General features: G+C 39.1%; 1 long non-coding RNA gene across 4 annotated transcripts in view; it reads right to left on the reverse strand.

Moving 5' to 3' along the window:
- LOC141760230 (uncharacterized) overlaps window positions 1-20,364 on the reverse strand; it is a 47,672-nt gene extending 27,308 nt beyond the window's left edge. For 3 of the 4 annotated variants that reach the window (XR_012592297.1, XR_012592299.1, XR_012592300.1), the window contains exons 1-3: window positions 20,221-20,330; window positions 19,310-19,404; window positions 18,941-19,062 (exon numbers count right to left, since the gene is read on the reverse strand). This is a non-coding gene — a long non-coding RNA (uncharacterized LOC141760230). The other variant, XR_012592298.1, reaches the window with a different exon arrangement.
- Between the last annotated feature and the right edge of the window lie 4,753 nt (window positions 20,365-25,117).

The raw sequence follows: 25,117 nt of genomic DNA on the forward strand, positions 1-25,117 counted from the left end.
GACTGTATACAAACATGGACAACAAGACAGCTCACCAAAAGAGAAGCCAAGACATTTGGATCGCCCCCTGGTGGCTGGCTGCAGTATAGGTCATAAATCCCAACCCCTCTATGTTAGCAGAAGGGACAAACTAAAAAGTAAAAGTATACGTCAAATATTTTTTTCCGAATGATGGTTTCTGTCATTTTAGGTAGTTCTTATCATAGTAGCTAGGTGGCTCACACTAGCAAACTGCAGTCGTGCTTGACCTGGATTGGTTCGGGCAAGTTCTTTGGCTCCAAATGACATAAAAACCTCAAGATGGCAGCCCCGTTATCCGGGATATTTTGGCTTCACTTTTGTACAGTGGGAGGAAGCGGAGACATGTCGTCCATTTATATATACAGGCTATGGTTTTAACTGTGTTTTTTGTGTGCAGCAAGTGCTCATGTATGTGTGCATATTGCATGTATGCTCTTGTACAATTTCGCCCAAGGGACAGTGTGTGTGTGTGTGTGTGTGAGACTGCTATACTAGTATTGCTCACATTAATCTATTTATTTATTTAAAGATGATCTAAAACTGGCATTCACCCATGTGGGTTCACACTGGCCTCATCTAGAACTATGAACTGCCTCACACACACACACACACATTCACAAAAGGGAGATTATTTCTATACACATTTATCAGGTGCCAGACTTCTCCCACTCTGCCCTGACCTACATCTCTTCACTCTCTTCACTTTTTGGGGCATGACAGGGAAGAGATAACATGAATCAACAGTAAATGACTGAAGAACAAAGACAAAATCACTTGAAGCAGACAAATGGCGAGTGAAGAGAAAAAGAAAAAGGAATGTTTGGTTGGGTCTGTTTGCCACTTCCTGCAACACTTTACTCTCCGCTCAGTCACTCACACGCTGGTTGGAGATCAGAAAAGAAAATAACGTAACATTGTGCAATGTCACACATCCACCAACTTGGTCATAGTGAAGTTTATAAAGGCTTTCTTGCTCTGAATTGTGCCACTGAGGCTGAATCTATACTGCCAATAGACTGGTGATCACCTGCTAACAAGGCAGAATTTATACACAACCTGAAAGGAGGTGCTGCCTGAAAGGCTGAGCTCACGGGTGCCAAGTCCTAAATTATTTCATTAAGCTAGCTGTCAGGTCAACCACAGTACCTTCTGAGTTTGTAGCAGATACGTGGTCGCATGAAAGTACTACGAAATAACTTATACAGTATATTAGGGTTTACGTGTGGTCATCATTTTTTAGGGGTGGGAATCACCAGAGGCCCCATGACACAATATTACCAACATACTTAAGTCACAATACGATCTTATTGTGATATTAAACATTTCACGATATACTGAGTATTGCAATAAATTATATTGATCTTTTTTCAACTGCCAATTATGCAGTTTGTCAAAATCTGTTTTATCTTATAAGTAGGGATGCATCGATACCGGATCGGATATCGGGACAATACTGACTCAAATAGCTGGATCGGGTATCAGTGACAATCCGGCCAATCTATTCAATTCAGTTCTACGGTTAGTTATATCAATATACTGTATTACTGTATACATACATACATATATATACTGTATATTATATATTGGAATATGAAAAGTTTTGACCAATTTGTTGCTGCATTAAAAAGGTTTACACTTGAGTTGTAATTCCTGTTAATTTAAAAAAAAAAATTATCAAGTTGCAAGTGTACGATTTATTATTTAATAATAAATAATTCAGTAAATGTATATGTATGAATTTATTTGTTACATTTTGTTTTACAAAGTTAAAAAAGCAATGTTTAAGTCAAGCCTGATGTTGCCTTACACATAAAAGAATGATCCCAGTCACTTCCATGCAGTGAAGCATACAGCTTATTAATTAAACACTGGTATCAGATCGGTACTCGGATTCGACCGATACCTAAAGCAGGTATCGCAATCGGGACTGAAAAAGTTGTATTGGAGCATCCCTACTGATAAGATACAGTTTTCACTCTGTGAAACTGAGTTTTTATTCACAAATATTGAGGTCAGAGGTCAAGAGCAACCCTATTTCCTCTCCTTCATGGCCTCTAAAATTGGCCATGCCAGTTTTTCCTCACCAAGATTTAGCGTAACTTTGGAGCGTTATTTAGTATTCCGTTAGCCTCTTGAGACAGCTGAAAAACAGTCTTAGACTGTACCAGGAAAAGGCAGAACCAACTGAATAAATGATCTTTAAAAGATTACTTCCACAGTTCTCCCCGACAAGCTACGATGACATGGTTGGTAACAACTGATTCCTTAGGTTTTATAGTTTCATATGTTACCAGTATCTTCACTCTAGCTTTAAAACTGAAACCCACTACAACCTCTGAAAGACAGAATAGCGGCATAATAGGATGGAATAATTAAGAGGTTAATAGTTTATATAATAAAAGATCGATACTTGACGTCAGTGTATCGATACAATATTGCCACGCAAAATATCGCGATACGATGCTGTATCGTTTTTTCCCCCACCCCTATCATTTTTGTCCATATTTCACAAGCCTTACATTACTACCTATTGTAGTTCATATAACTTTTTTACCCCAAAGTAAAATAAAATGAATAATACAGATGGAAAATATATAGCTTAACAAGCTTGTGTAAACCTCATTTAGAATTAGTACTGACTAATGGCAAATATGTTTCTTCACCAAGCTGAGGAGGATAAAAAGCTATTAATGCATCATGAATTCCAAATGTTCCAGTTAATCTACAACATTACAAATATATCTGATGGCAGTCCAAACAGCAGCTGCAACTGTTCACACACACAAACAAACACACACACTGAGAGACACACATGTGGGAGAGCTGCATATTCTCATAGGACAGAACAGGTGGATGTAATTGTCTGAATCCCACACTATCCTGGCACACATTATATCAGCAATCTGCATCTGTTTCTTAAACTGACAATTAACATCTGCAAGAATTTGCTCTCTTAAACTTGCAATAACTATTTTTTTGGCCACCAGGGTTGTCATTTGATACATGGTTAGTGTAAAATATCATTTATAGTCCCTTTAAAAGAACAGCGTCCATCTCCACCAGTGTATATGCACACAAATCATGTGTAACACACAAATACACACTCATTCAGCACCTGACAAGCCATTACACAACCATCAACACTTACTGCATATTTCATACTGTTTCAACAATTTAGGAGATCCACTTTGAAAAGTTAGTATTGAAACATGTAAGACAGCATGAGTGGGAGTTTGTTTTAGAATAATGAGCCCAATTATTGCTTCTGTCTCCTTTACTTTTACAGAGCAAAAACAGTGTCTTTTCTGGAAATGTGTTGGCATTATTCATGCCTCACCATTAATCTGCTCCGCTAGACCTCACTGCCTCTATAAGCATTATACTGATGGGATTTACAAGAGAGAGTAGAGATAATGATTTGTGCCAATAGTCATCTTTAATTTAGTCAATGTCTATGCTAAAAAATGCCCAAATGATCACACCGATTCAGTGCTTCCCCCAGGCAGCACTATATTCTTATCAGAGTGGATCCAGACAATCAGGAAACTAACATTATCCACTGAAACTGAGAATAAATCTGTGTTTACCAAGACATTTTCAACTTTACAAGGTATTGACGACCACCTGAATGCACCATTTCTGTACCTCACTTCCATAGTACAGAAGTAGTATTGAAGAGAACAAAGTGATTTTGGCTACACCAGTGGTCATGTGAACAAGCCTTAACACTAGGGATGAGCATTTCAAGCATTCGATATTCACTGTAACATGCTTCTCGCACTCTGCCTCCCGTGTAGACACGGTGTAACAGAAAGGTGAAATAATATCCTCCTTGGGGTGTAAGAAAATATTGATATACTTGAGTATCGCGATATTGTATATATCTTGTGATAATGTATCGATTCCCAAAAACACAATTGATTTTTAATTAATAGTTTACATGCAAAGATTCGTAGCAGACAGTTGCTCAGATTGCACAAAATTAGTGCTATGATGTTTGATGTTACAGGAACTGTGAAATGCAAGTGCAGATCCCACTGTCCTGATTGCATAAAAAAAGTGCACTTTTTTTACTCAGAATTTATGCATGTGGCAGTGTGTTCTTTCCTAAAATTTGATTCACAAAATTGCAATATACTGTATCTCCTTGCTTACAGTATCGCAATATATTGCAATATATTGAATCGTAATCCCTGTATCATGATGCGTATCGTATCGCCAGATTCTTGCCAATATACACACAGCCCTATTTCCTCCCCTTCGGTGTTACACTATGTTGCACCATTATGATTGAATATTGCTGCAAGGTCAATTATTCATTAAGGGCTCTTGTTATTTTTCCTCTTGTGCTGCACCTGCATTTCACAAAGTAAGCTTAATCTCAAATGTATCAGCAGGAAAGATTACTAAGAGTACAAAAAAAAAACTACAGAAGCTCAGCATTCACCTCTGGAGCTGCTTAATGCAGCCGAAAGCAGAGAAGCATGCTGTATTGTATGCATACTGTATCCTCTTTTCTGTGTATTTTAATATGTTGCAGCTTATGCAGATGCCAACATCAAGGTTATTTTGTGTAACAGCATGTTAGTTTCTTACCCTGATACAAAAAAAACTTTTAATGATTATGTGTTTATGATAAAAAGGACTTTAATCTCAACTGTATCAGCAGTACAGCTCATCAAACGGTAAGAAACAGCTGAACTATTAACATTAATACTGGCCTTTGAAGCTGCATGGTGAAACCTAAAGCATAGTGTATTGTAGGGGTGGGCAATACATCGAATATAGTCGATGTATCGCGGCTTGTCCCATGCGCGGTATATAAAATGACTATATCGCGAACATCGACTACAAATTGTCATGTAATGTTTTTAAGCCATCCTGCCGGCATGAGACTCGCTTTGGTGTTTCCTTCTCTCCCTCTCTCCTACAGCTCCCTCTCACACACACATACGTCACAGACTCCGATCCTGGGCGAATGTGTGCAGGGTTTTACCTGCATAGAGAATCACGAGGCGGCCGCCTCCGTCAAATTTCACCCCGCCTCCAGCTCGCGACAAAACTCTGACGGGTGTCTTCATGGAAAACACTATTTTCTAACAAGCATTGCACTTGATGGATTTTTGTCATTTGTAACTGCATGTGCGGCATTACGCCGTTGTGTTGGCGCTGTAACAAGCAGCACAGTGAACCAGAGAAGCCTCTGAGAGGAAGAAACAAGCCGTCTGTTTGGGTTTTCGGCCGGATCGCTGCAAAGCGGGAGCAGCAGTGTTACCACTGGTAACGTTTTCACCATCACAGCTAAAAACCCCATTAAAGTGAACAAAACTCCTTTTCCCTCCCGTTTGATGTTTTAATATCGTTTTATATCCTTTAGTTGGCATTTATAAATGCCGTTGCAAGCGGCAGTCTGCATTTGTGAAAGCCGCTCCATCCACCTCTTTACATGTGTGCCATCAACAGTTTCATAATGAACCGAAAATACTTTTACAATTCTCAGTAGGCTGGCTGGCTGGCCCTCACCGGGCGCATTTCCTCCGCGACAGTCCGCATACTGCTCTAGTCGGCTCGGTAAGGCCCTGGGCCGGGGGGGAATGGCTCGTCGCTCCGAGGGGCCGTTGAGGGCTCGCTGTTCCCTCTTTTGCTGCGGGGAGGGGCGGTCCCCTGCTCCACCACTGCTAGAGCACGAGATTAAAATTGTTCCAAAAGAAACCACTAATGAATATAAACAAGAATGTTTTAATGCAGACATACAGTGTGCTGCAGTGACTACGCATACAGAGTCATCATATTGGTGTGATTGTGTGCATCAAAGGGTTAAATTGAGCATTTATGAAGTGCTTAGAGGATATTTGAAAATATCGCGATATATATATCGTGTATCGTGATATAGCCTAAAAATATCGCAATATTATTTTTAGGCCATATCGCCCAGCCCTAGCTGTATTGTATGCATACTGTATCCTCTTTTCTGTGTATTTTATTATGTTCCAGCTTATAGTAACTTCAGTACACAAGGTTATTTTGTGTACCAGAATGTTAGTTTCCGACTGTCTAACTTTTTAAACTTTTAATTATCATGTGTGTGTGATAAAAGGAGTTTAGTCTCAACAGTATCAGCAGAGCATCAAAAGGAAAGAAACAGCTGGCCTTTGAAGCAGCATGGTGTAACCTGACGTTCACAGGGGTGTCTGCTGGATTTAACATTAAAAAGTAATGCCTGTTGCATTCCAGTACTGACGTCTACACTTGAATCCATAGACTGCCATGTCAGGAAAGATAAAAAAAAAAATAAAGAATTACAGCACTGTAGGAGGAATTATTTCCATTTGACAAGTTTTTTTCTAGGTCACTTAAGGCTGTGATACGTTAAGCTTTTCTGAATCGGTGAGGCCTGGAGCTTGGGGCTCCTGTAGTTCTGCTTACATGGGGAGGGGGACTGACTTCCTCTGGGTTATAGCGCCTGCAGGCCTCTCCTCACCTGTGGTTCATGAGGGCAAGGAGGAAACTTGGTAAATGGGAGAGATGTAAAAACAGCATGGCAGCTGGATGAAACTCCGTCTCGGTCTCATTTTTACGTCTCTTCACATATACCCTTCTAATAGTCATCCTTGAAAATCATCCTTCTCATACCCCCCTTCCCTTTGTACACCCTTTCACTTCCCTTTCTATCTCTTACAGAAGCAGCTTCATATTTTCTATGTCTCTCTCTCTCTCTCCCCCTCAGGTGCAGATGTAGCTCATTTAGTTAATTACTGTCATTTCCACTTGGTTAGCGCTCATAGAGCTCATGCAAACACGGCGTAAGACGCGTGTGCACGCACACACACACACACACAGTGTAAATGCCTAACATGTGCCACCGTCGCAAACTCACATATAAAGCTCATATTTATACAGTTAGTTACAGTTGTGTATTTATGCTCACACATAATGAAATGTAAATTTAAAGCCTTAACTAATAATGATGATGTAATCGCCTCTCTGTCCCAATTGGAGGAGGCATGCACGTGCACACATACATAAACACATACACACACATATTCTCCAAAGTATCTGTAGGTCTATATTGTGTTGAGAATGATGAAATCTTGCCTTTATTTACCACTTTTTCATCTTGGGGAAGAAGGGAGCAGTGAGGGTGGAAGAAGAATAAAATAATGACTGCAGTAGTGAGAAAAACAAATATTAGCAGGTGAGGCTGAGGGTGGATGGAAGTTGACTTTTGGGGGCCCGTGGATGATGAAATTAAAAAGTAAAAAAAAAAAACATCAGTAAACACTCAGAGGGAGAGGGGGAAGACGTGACAAACAGTGAAACGGTGTCTAAACAGTAATTCACTGTAAAAATATCTTCAGTTTAACATTATTGATGTAATCTGATTACATAAATTGTGATTACTATCTATCCCACATACTCTGAAGACAGGGTAGTTAAAGGAACAGTGTGTAGGATCTGACGGTATCTAGTGGGAGGGGAGTTGCAGATCACAACCAAACAAAACTTTTTCTGTGTGTCAAGCGTGTAGGATTGCTACGGTAGTCGACACGAAGACGCAAATGGACCTCTCTAGTTGTTATACAAGTAGAGTGCGTAAAGTGTGTGTGTGGGAAGTGAGTGGTGAAGCAAGAGAGAGGGTGCAGCGGCGTTGGGAGCAGGTAATGTCATCGACTCCGGCTCAAGCAGGAAAAGTTAACCATGTTTAGTTTGTCCGTTCTGAGCTACTGTAGATACATAAAGATGCAACATGGCGGACTCCGTGGAGAGGTCCCGCTCCCTATGTAGATAAACGGCTCATTCTAATCTAACAAAAACACAACAACTCTTTTATACACTAAAGAAAACATACTTATTAATCTTATATTCCATTTCTGCCAATAGATCCCCCCCCCAATTGTTACAAACTGGTCCTTTAAGCTGTCGAAAATAGAAATAGTTCAAATGTACAGTTTATTTTAGCTCATACAAATCATTAGTCACATATTTCAACATTATGTATGTACAATGATGTGGAAACAATTTTAAGCAATTCATATAAACACTCTTTGTAGTGTACTTTGAGAGAAAACAACATCCTAAATTGTACAAACAATATACAATGCTACATTTCCCTTGTTAACTTCAGATTTTGGGGATCAAATGTGTAAAGACACTGCATGGCCATGCTATCTTGCATACAGTATGTGCATTTCTCCAAAGGGCATACGCAAGGTGTTTTCAATTGCAAATATAGAGAGCGTGGGAGGGTCGGCATTGTTGAGGAATGAGAATGGGGAGAGAAAGAGGTGAAGCTGCAGCAAACTTGAGGGCAGGAAATGAGATAGGACGTAAGACTTGCTGTATCAGGTCATGGCATATATGTTGTTTATACACAGATTTGGGGGTCCAAGCTGGCACTGGACTAGCTTTAGCTCCAATATAAAAATACAATGTCAACACAAAATCTCAAGGGTTAGACACAGTGCATTTGTGTCCTCTCTGGCTATGGTGTAATCCTCTGAATGCTAAGGTGACACATGGTCTCTCTCGCTCTCACACGCTCTGCTTTCTGTTTGTCATCCTGTCCCCCTCTCTTGTTATCTATCTCCTTGTCTCTCTGCTCACCTCTCTGCTGTTTTTTTAATCACTTTCCATTCGTCTTTTTTTTTCACTGCAAGGTTCTGCTTAAAGACATGCCGCTCCAGCAGGTATTACTTTACAAAAGAACACAACAAGCACCTTGAGATGTCTTAGTGTCCTACTGAAAAAACATGTGTCATTTGTGAATAAGGTATGTGTTCCATGATTCAAAAGAATGATCCACATGAATTAAGGAAGCAGAGATGAGAAATGGAGAGTAATATGGGTTTCTAGGACTACATTAGCCTGTATTAGCCTACTTTTTCCCATGCCAGGATCAATATGAGTCTTATGCAATGGAAGGGTTCTCAAAAAAAATAAAAAATAAAAAAAACAGTTTTGCCTTTGTATGATCTAAAAACTAGGGCTGTCAATCGATTAAAATATTAACGACACATTTTTTTTCCTGTTCAAAATGTACCTTAAAGGGAGGTTTTTCAAGTATTTAATACTCTTATCAACATGGGAGTGGGCACATATGCTTGCTTTATGCAAACGTATGTATATATTTATTATTGGAAATCAATTAACAACACAAAACAATGACAAACATTGTCCAGAAACCCTCACAGGTACTGCATTTAGCATAAAAAATATGCTCAAATCATAACATGGCAAACTGCAGCCCAACAGTCAACAACAGCTGTCAGTGTGTCAGTGTGCTGACTTGACTATGACTTGCCCCAAACTGCATGTGATTATCATAAAGTGGGCATGTCTGTAAAGGGGAGACTCGTGGGTACCCATAGAACCCATTTTCATTCACATATCTGGAGGTCAGAGGTCAAGGGACCCATTTGAAAATGGCCATGCCAGTTTTTCCTCGCCAAAATTGAGCATACATTTAATTTAGCCTCCTTCGCGACAAGCTAGTATGACATTAGTACCAATGGATTTCTTGTTTTTTTAGTTTCATATGATACCAGTATCTTCACTCTAGCTTTACAACTGAGCCCGCTACAACCTAAAATCGCAAGTTGCATTAATGAGTTAAATAAATTAGTGATGTTAAAACAAATTTGTGTTAACGCATTATTATCACGTTAACTTTGATAGCTCTACTTAAAAACGTAAAGTACATTTAGCCTACATCAATTTCAGATGAAGCAAAAAAAACAGCATAGTGAATATGCATCAGAACAGCATCTGTTTGACCACATTAGCGAATGTAAATATGATGCATTTGCATACATCTGCATAATGGAGATGCATCTAAGAAAGCTTCCCATTACTCTGGCCCCAAAACAGTCAATATTGTTTTCTTCTGATGTCTGCTAGGCGTAGCTGGGAATGATGCAATTGTGTTGAGCAGAGAAGACAGAATTTATAATCGTTCATCTGCTCTGAGAAGTAACTTCATATGAAATAATACACAGACGCTGGACTCCAAGGATGCATTGATGCGGTTTGGTATTGCGCTGTGTTGCTGTGTTTGTACTGCTTTTTCTCTGAGGATCAAGCAGACAAAGATTGATATTCATCCCCTGCTGCAGAGGATTCAAAAAACATCTGAGATTTGAATCAGACTGGATCAAATACTCTCCCAGGCTATGACTTAAAATTTGATATCTATCATTACCATCAGCCACCTGAATATATAATCAAATCAATTAATAGAGCAGGCATAGCTGTTGGACTGTAACAGCCACCAGACTGGAAGCAACACCTTGATGAAGAATATACTGCTTTTAGCAATTATAGCCTCTTTAATGTGCCAATTTGCTTTCATTTATTCATTACTCATTGCTGTTAATTAACTGACTGTTGGACACTTTGAAGACATCCTTTTTTGGGCTCTGGGACCATGTGACAGCGAGTATAACGGTTGTGATTTGTATCGTTTCTCCAATTTTACTAGCAGCCTTGTTATTGTTTACTTTGGTTGCTCGCCGTCTTGGTTTTAATATGATTTGACAGCTGCGTGAATTAAACAGAGAACAGACCTAATGTGTTTCAATCAAATCGGGATCTTGAAAGATTAAGAGAATGAACATTCGCATGCAGAGCACTAGAGCAGCCAGCAGCTTTCTGATAAATCACCATACAAGAAATAGGACTGAGTAATGAAGATGTGGGGTCTTCTCTTCAATTAAATTTCTATAGCTGAATTTAAAGATCATCCTTGCTTTGTGCCATGCTGCCAGTGCACCCTCTTCTACTTGCCGAGTCTCTCTTATTTGCTACGCATGAACACTGATGCATTCAGTGTGAATTACAAAGTGTCAAAGCCATCACACAAACATCAGCAAACAGCAGAAAGAGTGCAAACATGGTAATTATAAACGACTGTAAGCATAAATGACGCTCCAGAGCCCTAACAATGATTAGTCAGTTATTGACTCCCTGTCAATTCTTCATTTACTCAGTTACCACAAGGGTTCAAGAACAGCATCATCTCTTTACAACATGAAGTACTTTTTCAGAATAATAATAAACACTGAGGGTAGGAGAAGGTTTCTTATAAAACAGGTAGCTCAAATCAAGCTATCTGATTCATGGCTGTGATATAATACCACTGCTATGACGTCTAATTAATAATAAAAAAATAATACATTTTATTTATATAGCGCTTTTCTGGAAACTCAAAGACACTTTACACAGATAAAATGATCATAAAACAGTGCCATCATAAAAAAAACATGAGACTAATGTATTGTCATGGTTGCTTAGCAACAGGGTCACAGGTGGCTCACTTCCGCCAACATGAACAGGTTACAGATAGGGCTGTCGCCGTGAAGGCATTTCCCCTGCGGCGATATGACTAGCTCAACAGCGCGATATGCGGTATTATTGCTTTTTTTTGCTAATTACATAATATATCCTAATTTTAGTGCTATATAAATAAGCTTTATTGTTAGGCTATTGTTAGGTACAGTGGAGGAAATAAGTATTTGATCACTTGCTGATTTTGTAAGTTTGCCCACTGACAAAGAAAAGAACAGTCTATAACTTTAATGGTAGGTTTATTTTAACAGTGAGAGACAGAATATAAAAAAAAAATCATCCCCACCGTCAAGCATGGAGGTGGAAACATTATGTTTTTGGGGTGTTTCTCTGCTAAGGGGACAGGACAACTTCACCGCATCTTAAGGGAGGATGGACGGGGCCATGTACCATGAAATGTTGGGCGACAACCTCCTTCCCTCAGCCAGGACACTGAAAAAGGGACGTGGATAGGTCTTCCAGCATGACAATGACCCAAAACATACGGCCAAGGCAACAAAGGAGTGGCTCAAGAAGAAGCACATTAAGGTCATGGAGTGGCCTAGCCAGTCTCCGGACCTTAATTCCATAGAAAATCTGTGGATGGAGCTGAAGCTTCGAGTTGCAAAGCAACAGCCTCGAAACCTTAAGGATTTGGAGAGGATCTGCAAAGAGGAGTGGACCAAAATCCCTCCTGAGATGTTCGCAAACCTGGTGACCAACTACAAGAAACGTCTGACCTCTGTGCTTGCCAACAATGGTTTCTCCACCAAGTACTGAGTCATCTTTTGCTAGGGGATCAATTACTTATTTCCCACAATCAAATGCAAATCAATTTATAACTTTTATATGATGTGATTTTCTGGATTTTTTTTTATATTCTGTCTCTCACTGTTAAAATAAACCTACCATTAAAATTATAGACCGTTCTTTTCTTTGTCAGTGGGCAAACTTACAAAATCGGCAAGGGATCAAATACTCATTTCCTCCACTGTATATTGTTGCTTTTTAAATGACAAAGATGTTTTAAAATGCAATACTTGATTATTGTTAAATGCAGAACACAGAAGGGCAATGAGGCGCTGCGTTTTTTTCGTCTGGGACCCTTTGGTTGCTATGATACGGAATATCCGCATATTTTAAAATGTCGGCAGAGGGTAGCATACTTGCTCTGGATGAAGGGAAGGCTGAAGCATGTAGAGAGTGTGTGTTGATGGTTGGTCTTTGTGGTATTTGCCCCGCCCCTCCTCAATTATGATTGGACGGCTGGGTAAAAAAGTGACAGTGACGAGCGCAGCGTTTTACCCAAAGTTGAACATTTTTTAACTCTCAACGACCAGAAAAAAAACACCCAACGTGCAGCGCTCAGCATAGCGGTTGTGGTGGTTGCTTGCCATCCTCTGTGGTTGGCTTGTCAGTAGCATAGTTTTGCAATATTACAGATACAAGGTAACAAAGTTAGCTGCTAAAACCTTCTGCAAAATGGAAACCTTTAAGGTTAACTTCTATGGAGGAGTGGATTGAGCCATGCTCGTCTCCAGGAAATAATCCACCTGCTAAACAACACTAAGTGCTAAGTAAAGGAGGTTCCACAATATTGCCCAGAATACGCACTGAGAGAGACATGAGAGAGATTATGGTCGTAAGTGGCCACAAGTGTTAAACCTCTCTCCAGAGCTGTTGGCAAACAAAACTCAGGGAGAAAGTGGCGCAACATCCTCACTACGCCAAGCAACACACCTCCACCTAAAGGCAGGTCTAGTCCAAGCAGCTATCAAAGTCATTTTACTGACGCTAGCTGGACAGTTTCTCAGTGGTTGCACAATAAATGGAAACAGACAAATAATGTAAATAAAGAGCCAAACAATGAAATCAATATAATGCAAGCCTGTGGTGAAAAAATAAATATGCTAGCTGCTAGTGTACGTTCCAGATCAACCAGTTCCATAGCAACCACCTCGGTATGTGCAGACAGGAGGGCCTATTTTATTGTGAACATTAAGCTATTTAAATTGGACTGTGTCTATAACTTTCATATTGTCATACTTGATGACCAGTTTATAGAAAGCAATAGCTCACTTCAGACTGTGGTATGTTGCCTGTCGTGAGCTATTGCTTAAATATTCAGGTTTAGGCAGAGCATAATAGACCCAGTAGAATTTACAGCAGGCCTTCCTCTAACTGGGAGCATCTGCAGATCCCCCAGGAGAAGCTGAAGAAAACTGCTTTAGTAAAGCCTGTTGCAAGTGTAACCAAAGAGCTAATAAAAGGACAGGGGGATGTGTAGTCAGTATTTATTCTAGCCTGTATTTTTATGAAATAAAAAATGATTTATATTTGTCTATTCACATTTAGAATTAAAGCTTTAACCTGTCTGAAAAATTGCAGATATATAAATCAGCATTCCTCGAAATGAAAATAAAAAAAACACTCGACTTTATCTTCATACTGCATTTTTCCACTGTTATGTTTCTTTAAATGTTTTGATGCGAGCTAAATCTTGAGAGTATTCTTCCCCTCCACTGGCACCCTCATTTGACTTAACCCCTGCTGCTCCATTATGCCAGTAGGAAAGCTACTGAATTCTGACAGCTGACTCACAACACTTATACTAAATGATATATTCGTTTCTTCTCCTTGAGTACTGTCAAGGGTTTGTGTTATTTACATACATGTATTAAATATGGTAGAGTTAACAGATGCATAGAAATTGCAGATTAGATGGCTGCAAACCTCTGATTTTGCTCAAAAATCTGTGACCTTTCAGCAGACGGATTGCAATGCAAATCACCGTAATACATGCAACTAGGGAACAACAGAAAAGCATGTCAACCCCAGCATTATCCTGAAATGTCTTGTAAACAATCCCTAACATTGCCAAGAAAGTACAGCAGTCTCCAGGGAGTCACCTTAAGCTACACCACCCAGAGTCACCTTAAAAGTACTTCAGAATCCCTTCAGCCCTTCTTACTGATCTGTGCCCAATCAGGGTGTCTTTATATTGAGTTTCCACAGCATGGCATTACCTTGGCATCACATTTCCCCCTGCTAGAAAGACCATATTGAAAGCAAACTCTGGCTCTATCTTTGAGAAAATGAAAAGTCTGCTTGAAAGGTGGAAAGGTCTCAACTTATTCCTCTAGGGGAAAACAGGTTCTATAAAAATGATGGCCATTCCAGAGCTTTTTTATGTGCTTAGTATTGCCGGCCCCAATGCCTGGAAATTTCTATAAGAAAGTGAAGTGAACCCATACATAATTGGATGTTTAACAGCGCTGCAAACACTGCAAAGACCAAGGAGTGTTTAATCTGCCCAATATCCAATTAGGCATTTGCTCTGAATAAAATCAATACTTTGCAGCACCTCATGCTGTCCAGCTTAAAGATGCTTTATTCGTCAAATGGCAAGGGGGAGACATGCCTCAAGCTTGTCTGTGTTTTCTATATCTTTAAAAGGTTGGATGGAAACTATTCAAACTGACTTCTATAATACAGTGAAAAAGAAAAATCTTTCCTACATAAACACTGGAGGTGGATTCTTCAGCTAAGAAGTACAGAGGAAGCTTTTGGGAGTAATATGTAACAGTTCAGTGATTTATCTTTTCATAAATGTATGTATATGTGCTGGGCCTGCTTCTAAATAAGATCAGTAAATGGTAGATTACGGCCTTTGCATCTGCTAAAATATTGATACACTGTAAATGGACAGGCAATACCACTCAACCTATCAATGACCGGGTAAATGCACTCTTGAAGAATAAATTAAACAAGAAACAACGTCTCTTTTTAGCAGCCATGTCTTTAGTGAACGACTTTGACTTGTTGCATGGAAAATATGACTTTTGTCTGTCTCTCAAAACACAATATACAATTACCATAGCATGTATATAAGAAATGGATGTAGTTTTGAAGCCTTGAGTTTGGCATTTTGGCCGTCACCATCTTGTTTTTTTTCGACGACCTGAGTGCTACAATTAACTTTCATGAACTGAAAACGCACTGTGAAAGGGTTAAAGTTCTAAGACGAAAACACGGACAACTCCCCAACCGGACAACGCCGTGGTAGTGACCTGTCAATCACAAGGTAGCCACTCCCTAAAGCATCCCCTGCTTTATGGTCTATCTGACTCTAAATGGGACCATAATTTACTAAATGAACATCATGCTGTATTGAAGAAGACTTGAATCTAGCGAATGAGACCATAAACTCATGTTTACAATGTTTACTGATGTAATAAATCAAGTGAGAAGTAGGATCATTTTCTCATAGACTTCTATACAATCAGACTTCTTTTTGCAACCAGAAGAGTCGCCCCCTGCTGGCTGTTAGAAAGAATGCAAGTTTAAGGCACTTCAGCATTGGCTTCACTTTTCAGACCTAGAGGTAGCCCACTGGCAATTAGTTGTGTTACAGCCCATCACCTGACCAGTTATCTGCCTGTTCCCCAATAGTCCCAGTATGTAAACTGCAGCATGTGCTCCCTTTGCCAAATTGTTTAAGTTAGCTCTACAGCCTTGTTACTGTCTGGCCTCCATGCCTTAGTTTTGTTGACCCTTTGCCTCTTTATTAACCGCCGCCTGCCTGCCTTTGCCTTTTTCTAACCTTTAAGTGCCTTGTCTGCAGAGTCTGCTTCTCAGTCCAATTGCTGTGCCTATACTGTAGTTCTACAAGTGTTACTCATAACAGGGTTGACACAGATATCTTGATTAGAGCTGCAACGATTAATCAATTAATTGTCAACTATTAAATTAATCACCAAATATTTAGTACTTTTTTTTTTTTTAAGTCAAAATTCTCTGATTCCAGCTTCTTAAATGGGAATATTTTCTGGATTCTTTACTCCTCTACAACAGTAAAATGATTATTTTTGAGTTGTGGAAAAACAAGATATTTGAGAAAGTCATCTTGGGCTTTGGGAAACACTGATCCACATTTTTCACCATTTTATAGGTCAAACAAGTAAACGAATAATAGAGAAAATAATTAATAGATTAATCAATAATGAAAATAATTGTTAGTTGCAGGCAGCGCTAATCTTGGACAATAGCTAAATTACCAAAAAGGCCAGTATTGCTTATCTTTCATTCCTGATTTTGTCAAAAAAACATCATGCAATGTATTCTAACAGACACAAACTGCTTTAACGCTGTATCTCAATGGACCAGAAGACACATTACAAATTAATTTAACTCTTTTGTATACATATACTATAGCATTAATTTTGTTTGTTGAACACATAACCTGCACACACAGCAGAGCACAATAACAGCACACCGCCTTGACCATATTACCATGCAGAGCACACTATGCTAATTAACTGATTAATGACGACCAATTAACAACAAAACGGTCATGCAGAACAAGGTTCAAGTACGCATACTGATCATAACTACTGAGTGCATTGCTAACACGATAATAATAAGCAATCACGTTCATTCATGCACAAAGACAGGCGTAGAGGGGAAAGGGAATGAGTTCTTCCTTGAGCCAGACATCTATATACTCTGACCTCAACACTCTCTGCAGGAATACAGCAAAGATTGGTATACTGACGAAGATAACCCCCCATCCCCCAAGGGAAACTATACTAGACACTGCAGGCAGATGCTCGGGAGTCTACAGGTGTGGGTGGGGTGGAGTTTATGAAATTTCATAAGCCCTGCAAAGATTTCAGGTAAGGAGTGCAGCAGCAAGCATGATAGATGAGAAAAAGAGTGAGAAGACTGACTACAGGGTGCATTGCCTATACCAACACGTACGTTACTTCAGTACATCATAAATGCATGTAGCATTGCGGACAAGTTGACTGCCTGAACCAGGTCAAAGTAGGTCATGCAGAAAAATGTTCAGACTTTATAACTAATTTAGTCACTCATGCCCACTCTAGACTCATCACACCTCTCAAGGATACACCAAGGTTAGCACACAGCAGAGTTTGTGGAGGTGACAATAATCCACTTGATATGTAGCAGCAACAGGCAAAGACACATCAGCTTAGCAGCAGATGATACATATTCAGAGTGATAAGTTCATATATTGTAGCAGGAAATGTCATTATAACCAGTGCTTGAAGTGGAAAAATATAAGTGCCAGTACTCTCTTATTCACATGTGGGAGTGTGTATCGGCCAGTATCAGCAATCTCTTGCGACTTATTCCTATTTATTCATTATTTCTTTAAGCATGTTATTCTGTCAGTCATAATCAGCTGTGGTTTTATTGCTATATTATTATACTTGGGCTATGGAAGTTCTATAGTAGGCCTATAATACTCCAATAATATTCACACTGGAACGTTAACAGGTTAAGATGGTGTGTTTGTATATAGTGTTAATACTTAAAGTGCTTTCCTGTGTGATTTGTAGTATCACTCTATAATATGCCAGCCAGCCAGACAGGCATGCATGCCGAGCTGAGGTGTTTGAGCTATTCAATCAGGTTTTAGGAGCAGTGTCCCAGTCAGGATGCTCCTACATATTATACAGAGACACATTCTGAATTTCAACAGTAAATAAAAGATACCAGGAGATATTGGGTTTCGGGGTCTTCCCTCAAGAAAATTTGAAGGTTTTTTTTACTTAAAACTATGCAATTTTACATCATTTTGGTCCATTATTATTATTATTATTATTATTATTATTATTATTATTATTAATAATAATAATTAGGCTAAATGATTATTTTAATATTTATCACAGCCTTCGTCTGAACATTTCACTCTTCTGGAAATGTTTGCCCTGTAAAATAATACTCTATAAATAAATAAACAATGTTTCATTAATTATATTTGTTCAAAAATAAAAAAAGTTATGACAAATTTAAATATTTGCTTTGATTAATAAAATCTTGGCAGTAGTATTTTTAATTATGTATTATAAGCTGCTTGGAGCTAGTGTCAGGAAGTTAATAAGTTCATAATTGTCGCTCTAATATCTATTTATAGTGCTGTGAAAGCTTCTCCTTCAAACAGCTGTATTCAAGTTTCTCGCCAAAACCTACATTTTACAAGATTACATTTGAACGCATTGTGATAGGGTTATTATTCATCACCGGCCAATATTTATTTGCACTGAGCAGAGCTTGAACGCACCATAATGTATCTCAAGCCAAAATTGTGATAGCGATTAATATGGATTAATTATGCAGCTCTACTACCTACAGTACTGTATGAGACAAAGCCATTTAGTTCCCCCAATATATATAATATTACAGGGAAATGGGCTATGCTAGACATGTTGTTATGCCTAAAGCCAATATTCTGGTACAGTTTAATATTAAACTTAAACAAACCACCCAAGTAGACTCAAACACAAAATTACACATAAATAACAAACATATTTCAACACTGCACATCAATTACCAGCATGAAAGGTATCATGGCACACTTTCTAAACAGCTCCCATGGGAAATAGCTTAGCCACTGCAAAGAACTCTTAGCTATAATGAAAATACACTTACCTGCAGCATAAGAGAAACAAAGTAGTGACATTTCTACACATTTGCAATAGCAAGACACAAATAAAACAGACAGCATCCTCAAAACAAAGGGTAAACATCCACTCATTATATAGCATGTTATAGAACAAGCAATTCTTACCTGCATGCTGGAGTGAAGCAATGGTTCGTTGGAGAAAAAGAGTCGCCTTTGAACATCACATTTGGGGCAGAACCATAGTCACAGGACTCCTGGAGCAGCATATATGGTCATATTGCCCAGCCCTAATAGCAAACATATTTTAACACTGCATTAATCACCAGCATGAAAAGCATCATGATGCACTTTCTAAACAGCACCCATGGGAAAGGCTTAGCCACTCAAAGAACTCATAGCTACAATGAAAATACACCTGCGGCATGAGAGAAACAAAGAAGCAACATATTTGCCCATTTGCAAGAAGAAGACACCAATAAAACAGTCACAAAACATCCATTTATGATACAGCATGTTAGCACAAGCAATTCTTACCTGCTGGAGTGAAGCAGTGGTTCATCAATGGAGAAAATCAAAAAATGACAGTCACAGGACTCCTGGAGCAGCATATATGGTCATATTGCCCAGCCCTGATAGCAAAAATATATTGACACTGCATTAATCACCAGCATGAAAAGCATCATGGTGCACTTTCTAAACAGCACTCATGGGAAATAGCTTAGCCACTCAGAGAACTCATAGCCATGAAGATACACTTAAGGCATAAGACAGGGGTCTGCAACCTGCAGCTCCATGTGGATTTTTAAAAATGGAAATGAATAACTGTTTTTTGTTTACATTTTCATTTTTATTTATCATTGTTGTAGGTCTATGGTACGACGGGGTATTAGAGCCATGTTGAGGAAACATAAATAAATCAGAGAGTTCGAGAATAAAGTCATAATATGAGTAAAAAAGTCGTAATATAACAAGAATAAAGTCATAAGTTTACGAGAAAAAAGTCGTAGTATTATGAGAATAAAGTCATAATATTATAAAGTAGTAATTTTACGTAATATTTTGTTTTATTCTCTTAAAGTTGTGACTTTATTCTAGTAATATTATGACTTTATCCTCATAAACCTGTGACTTTATTCTAGTAATGATACAACTTTTTTCCCGTAATATTATGACTTTATTCTCGTAATGTTACGATATAATATTATGACTTTATTCTGGAAATCTGATGTTTTTCCCCTCAATGTGGCCCCTAATACTCCGTAGTACATTGTCTCTTTGGCCCTCACTGCATTAGACTTATATACTATTTACTTTGACTATAAACTGTTATCTTCATCACAATGCTCAAATGTATTGTGGCTCCAGACAGATTTTTTGTTGTTGTTTTTGCCTAAAATGGCTCTTTTGATAGTAAAGGTTGCTGACCCCTGACATAAGGTACTTACATTTTTGCACATTTGCAAGAAGAAGACACCAATAAAACAGCCAGCATCCTCAAAACAGAGCCAGAACATCCACTCATGATGCAGCTACCGTTAGCATGTTAGCATGTTAGCACACGCGGTCCTCACCTGCTGGAGTGACGCAACTCGTCGACTGACACAAATTAAACGTCTCATTTGGACCGCAAAGTGACACAAACAAGGCGATGGTACTCCTGGAGCAGCACCGGGACTGTGGTTATTTCTTCCACGAAGCCAAAAGTAATGTTGAAGTGATTATTATTATCAAACTTTTAGAAAACTAGCTCACGTTAGCTAAAGTGTTTGAGTGGGCTGAGTGATTAGTGGACACGGTGCAGCTGGTACCATGGCTGCCATGGCAACAAGTGAGAGTGACGTTTTAAATAAACCGCCCCCATTAAAAAGGGTGCGTTTGATTTATGTTACAGAGGGGACGGTGTGTCACGTGTATCTGCAATTTGTAAACAATACAAAGAACAATTAAATCAACACATAGGTAAACAATACATATAAAGGAAATAAAGGGATAAATAAAAACAAAAAAGACAAAAATAAAATAAATAATTTAAAAAAGTGACATAAAACACAAAACATGCCAGGGGTTAATATAAATAAATAATAAAATAAATAAATAAATAATAGTAACTTAAGTTAAACCATTGAAATGGGAGCACAAACTCATTGTTTTACTAGCCTTTTACTAGACAAATTGAAGACAAAACCAAAAAATTACATATACATTTCATAATGCCATATGCATCATATTATATTCATTTAAAGGGACTGTTTGTAACTTCTTACACGTATAAATCACCTGGGTCGGTGTCCCATGCACGCTCGCATATATGCGCTCGCGTGTGGCTACGCTGTTCAGACAAGACTCCAACACAAACTACACGTAAGCACCAAAACCGTAAAGTTATATCTAGTGAAGCCCGTCTGTTAAACAGTGTTGGCTGCGGTCGGAGGACGCAGGGGAGACCGTAGCTTTGGTCTCCAGGGCCGGAGTCTCTGCTGTACTCTGCTCCTTTGCCTGCTTACCTTCACTCAGCTCTCTCCACCTCACGTTCATGCGCGCACACACTGCAGAAGAGTTAGTTTAGCTCTGAGAATATCTAGTGAATGTACAGTGGACGTTTGTGCAGAAATAACTGCTGCAGCTCCTCCAGACCAACAGAGGGTTTCCGTGTCTTGTGAAGTGACGGGGCTCCACAGCGAGTAACGTTATCGTCTCCGACCGGGTGCCGGTGTCTCCCTCCGGCCACGGTCAGGAGGCTGAAGCAGGAAAAGCCAACACTAGGATCAGCAGTGATTCATGGAGAGACCTTCGTCTGGTCAGCTAACATTACTGCCAAGCAGCTGAAATATAGAGTGATATTGTGGTTTTAGCTGACGTGTGTCGCCTCACTGTTTTGAGCGATGCTTGTTCATGTCTATGTAGAGCGAGCACAAGCGCGAGCCCGACGTTGACTTTCGTTGACTTAACGGCCACAGGTGTCGCAGTTAACAAGCATTTCTAATTCTTACAAACAGTCCCTTTAACAATTTGTTTTTAACATTAGGTATGATGGTCCTATATTGTTTGAGTTTATTAATAAAATGCAGGAAAGTTGGCTTTGTTCCTGACCATTTTGTCTTACGAATATGAAGTTGGTGTTGAGGCAGTATAGTATTAGTAATATAGGATAATAGCTCCTGAGCTAAAAAGTGAATTTATTCAAGGAATGAAATTAAAATGAGATTAAATATTTCGGATCACTAAATCAAGGTCAGCCCAATTATTGTGCTTATCCATAATCAGCATAAATTGTAAGACAGGGTCGTATTGGGGGTTAATTAAAGATTAATTTGTCTGTCAACCAATTTTAACAGCCTCTCAAAGTGTATTGTGCAAATTTGGCAACTCATAATTTTGCTTATTTCAAAGGTTATTTTGAGTTACTTTGGATAAATTGTCTGTTATTTGGTGCTTGACCTGCATCTCCAAAATGTCAGGTGGTGATGACACGTTCTCACAAATATCTTCTTGCATCACAAAAAAATGCATTTTAGTAAAGACTAATTCCATCATTCATTGATGAGTGGCAGGCCCCAGCCTATAGTATAAAAACAATGTTAACCCGCTAATGCCCTTATTAAGAAAAAAGCAATGGAAAAATGTTCTCTTTACATTTGTATGTCCATGGGGCAATTATGACAACAAACAATGTTTATTTATTTATTTATTTTTTGTTTTTTAACAGACCCCACAGTTTATATAGTTTTTATATAGGCCTGACACTTCATGGTAAAAAAAAAAGAAAGTACAACCCATGTACTGCTATAATAGGTTTATATACCAACATATGTCAAGTTGTTACCATGACATTAGTAGTATTACCAGTACTAGTATTATTTCCATGTATTTATTCTAGATATTTATCATAATTTTACAGTAGCGTACTTTGAAAACATCACAGAAATGGTGAAAAATCATACTGCTATAATTTTTTATCAAATACATAACGGAATAACATTAAATATGTGATAATAACAAATGCTATTAACAGTGAATGTTGATACATTTTTTTATTTATTAAAAATTGTACATTCATTATCAGAAAATCACTACTTTTACTCATATAGGATAATTCAACTGTTTGGTAGAGCACGTTTTTAGACGGTAAAAAAAATCATACTTATTAAGTTATTTCTGCATATATATATATATATATATATATATATATATATATATATATATATATAATGGAATAACATTAAATGTACCATATCAACAACAATGAATAATTAAAAGTTGTTTTATTTAGTAGATCATCAGCTTTACTAGCTTTACAATAAAAGAACAGCTGAACCATTTGACCATGTTTTTAAAAAATGATTTGCCCTTATTAGAATTTTTATTTTAGTATCAAAGTTACATAATTCTGTTCAGTAAGACCTCTGAAACTATAAGTCGAAAAAATCTGCCACCAAACAGAGTCCTCATGTCTGGAGTGACTATTTTGTCGCCAACGTCCTGTTAGGACGCGGACTGAAAAGGCATGCTATTTAAAGACACAGTGACATCTAGTGGATATTTTAACGTGACAGACCTAAACCGAGTGGTAGAGACGGCTCAATCAGGTTGAGTTAAGTTCAACACATTTTTAAATAAGATATAGTGACTCAAAATAAGCTCTACCAAACAGTTGAGCAGAACATTAAAGTGTTAACAAAAGTAGGAAATTGGTCCACAGGCAGTGGCCTCAATTGTCTGTCTTAACTTTACTTTGGGGTTCCAGTCTGTCTTGTTTGTCACAGCACGTCTGTGTCTGTCTGAGAGCCCATCTGTCTGTCCGCATGCCTGTCTAATTGTGTGAAAAGGAAGACATCCAGCCTTCCCGTCACGTTGTTCTGGGTCTGCACTGTTCTTTCATTTTCTATCTGGGTGCAGTAATGAGGTTCACACGGTAACACTGAGAATTTAGCCAAGAAATGTCTTTGCTTTCATTCATGTGTCTGCCTGTGTGTCTGTGTGTGTGTGTGTGTGTGTGTGTGTGTGTGTGTGTGTGTGAAGCTGATTACAGGTAAGAGGAGCAAAAAAAAACGACATTTCTGCCCTGGCCTTACTGGCTCGTGTGCATCTATACACTGTATTTATGTACGTGTGTGTGTTAGTGTGTACTTCTCAGTGCTGAGTGGTGCAATGACTGACATTTTGCAAACACAAAACCAGACAGGCAAGTTAGCAAGGTAAATGTGCACACACACACTTCCAAAAAAGGACTGCTCACATCAGCAGATACATGCAAAGACACAAATACAACACATGCAGAAATATAATGAGACAGGCTCGCAACGCTCTGAGAGAGAGAGAAAGAGAGAGAGAGAGAGAGCAAGAACGAGGGAGGGAAAATAGGGAGAAAAGGCAGACAGCCTGCATAGTACACACTCCTGCAGAAAACCACAAAAGAAAGGGAGGGGGGAAGAGATGCAGACGGAGGGGACGTGTGTGTGTGTGTGTGTGTGTGTGTGTGTGTGTGTGTGTGTGTGTGTGTGTGTGTGTGTGCGCGCGTGCGCGTGTGCGTGTGTGTTTAATAGAGACGGAACGACAGAGAGAAAAGAGAGGGATAGAGATTCGGTGGGGAGTTGAGAACCACATACTCGCACGGCTAAAAAGAGCGAGCAAAGCAGAAGAGCAAAACAGAGAAGAGGAGAAGAAGAATCAGGATGAAAGAGGTAAAAGATTGCCAAAGAGTAGGTGGGTGAAAAGGAAGACATATGTTCACACCGTGTCCATGCAACATATGGAGGAAGAGGAGCGAAGGAAGGAATGGGGGGGTGGGGGGAGATGAAGGGAAATGGGGGTGAGATAACACTAACATAGCACAACAACCGCTAAGATCATATGGGAAGACATGGGGAACGTGAGAAAGGGAAGTGGGTGATGGAGGGGAGGCGAGAAAGACAGCATACCAGCTGCAGGAGGGAAAAAGGGGGGAGAGAGAGAGAGAGAAAGAGAAGGAGAAGGAGGGAGGGATGGAGAGGGGAGCTGCTGCGAGCGAGACAGACCGCATACTCATAACACATTATGGCTATTATTAGACAGAGAGGAGAGGTACACCGGGGGGGCCCGCGGGAGAGAGGAGGCGGGAGGGGGAGAGGAGAGAATTGGGAGTGGGTGAGGGGGTGGGGGGTAGTACCACTATCAAGCTTGAGGATGAGAATAAATGGCTGCATGGATACATGCAAATTTCTATTTGATGGAGAGATACAATAAAGGAAAGAATGCATGAGTTAGGAAAGGAAAGAAGTAGGAAAGGAATCTTTTGGAGGAAGACAGGGATGGCAGTGAGGAAGGCAAGAAGGGTGAGGATGAAGGGGGGGACACTTGTAAGCA

Source organism: Sebastes fasciatus, chromosome 22 (assembly GCF_043250625.1).
Source record: "Sebastes fasciatus isolate fSebFas1 chromosome 22, fSebFas1.pri, whole genome shotgun sequence".
In the NCBI taxonomy this organism is placed as follows: Eukaryota; Metazoa; Chordata; class Actinopteri; order Perciformes; family Sebastidae; genus Sebastes; species Sebastes fasciatus.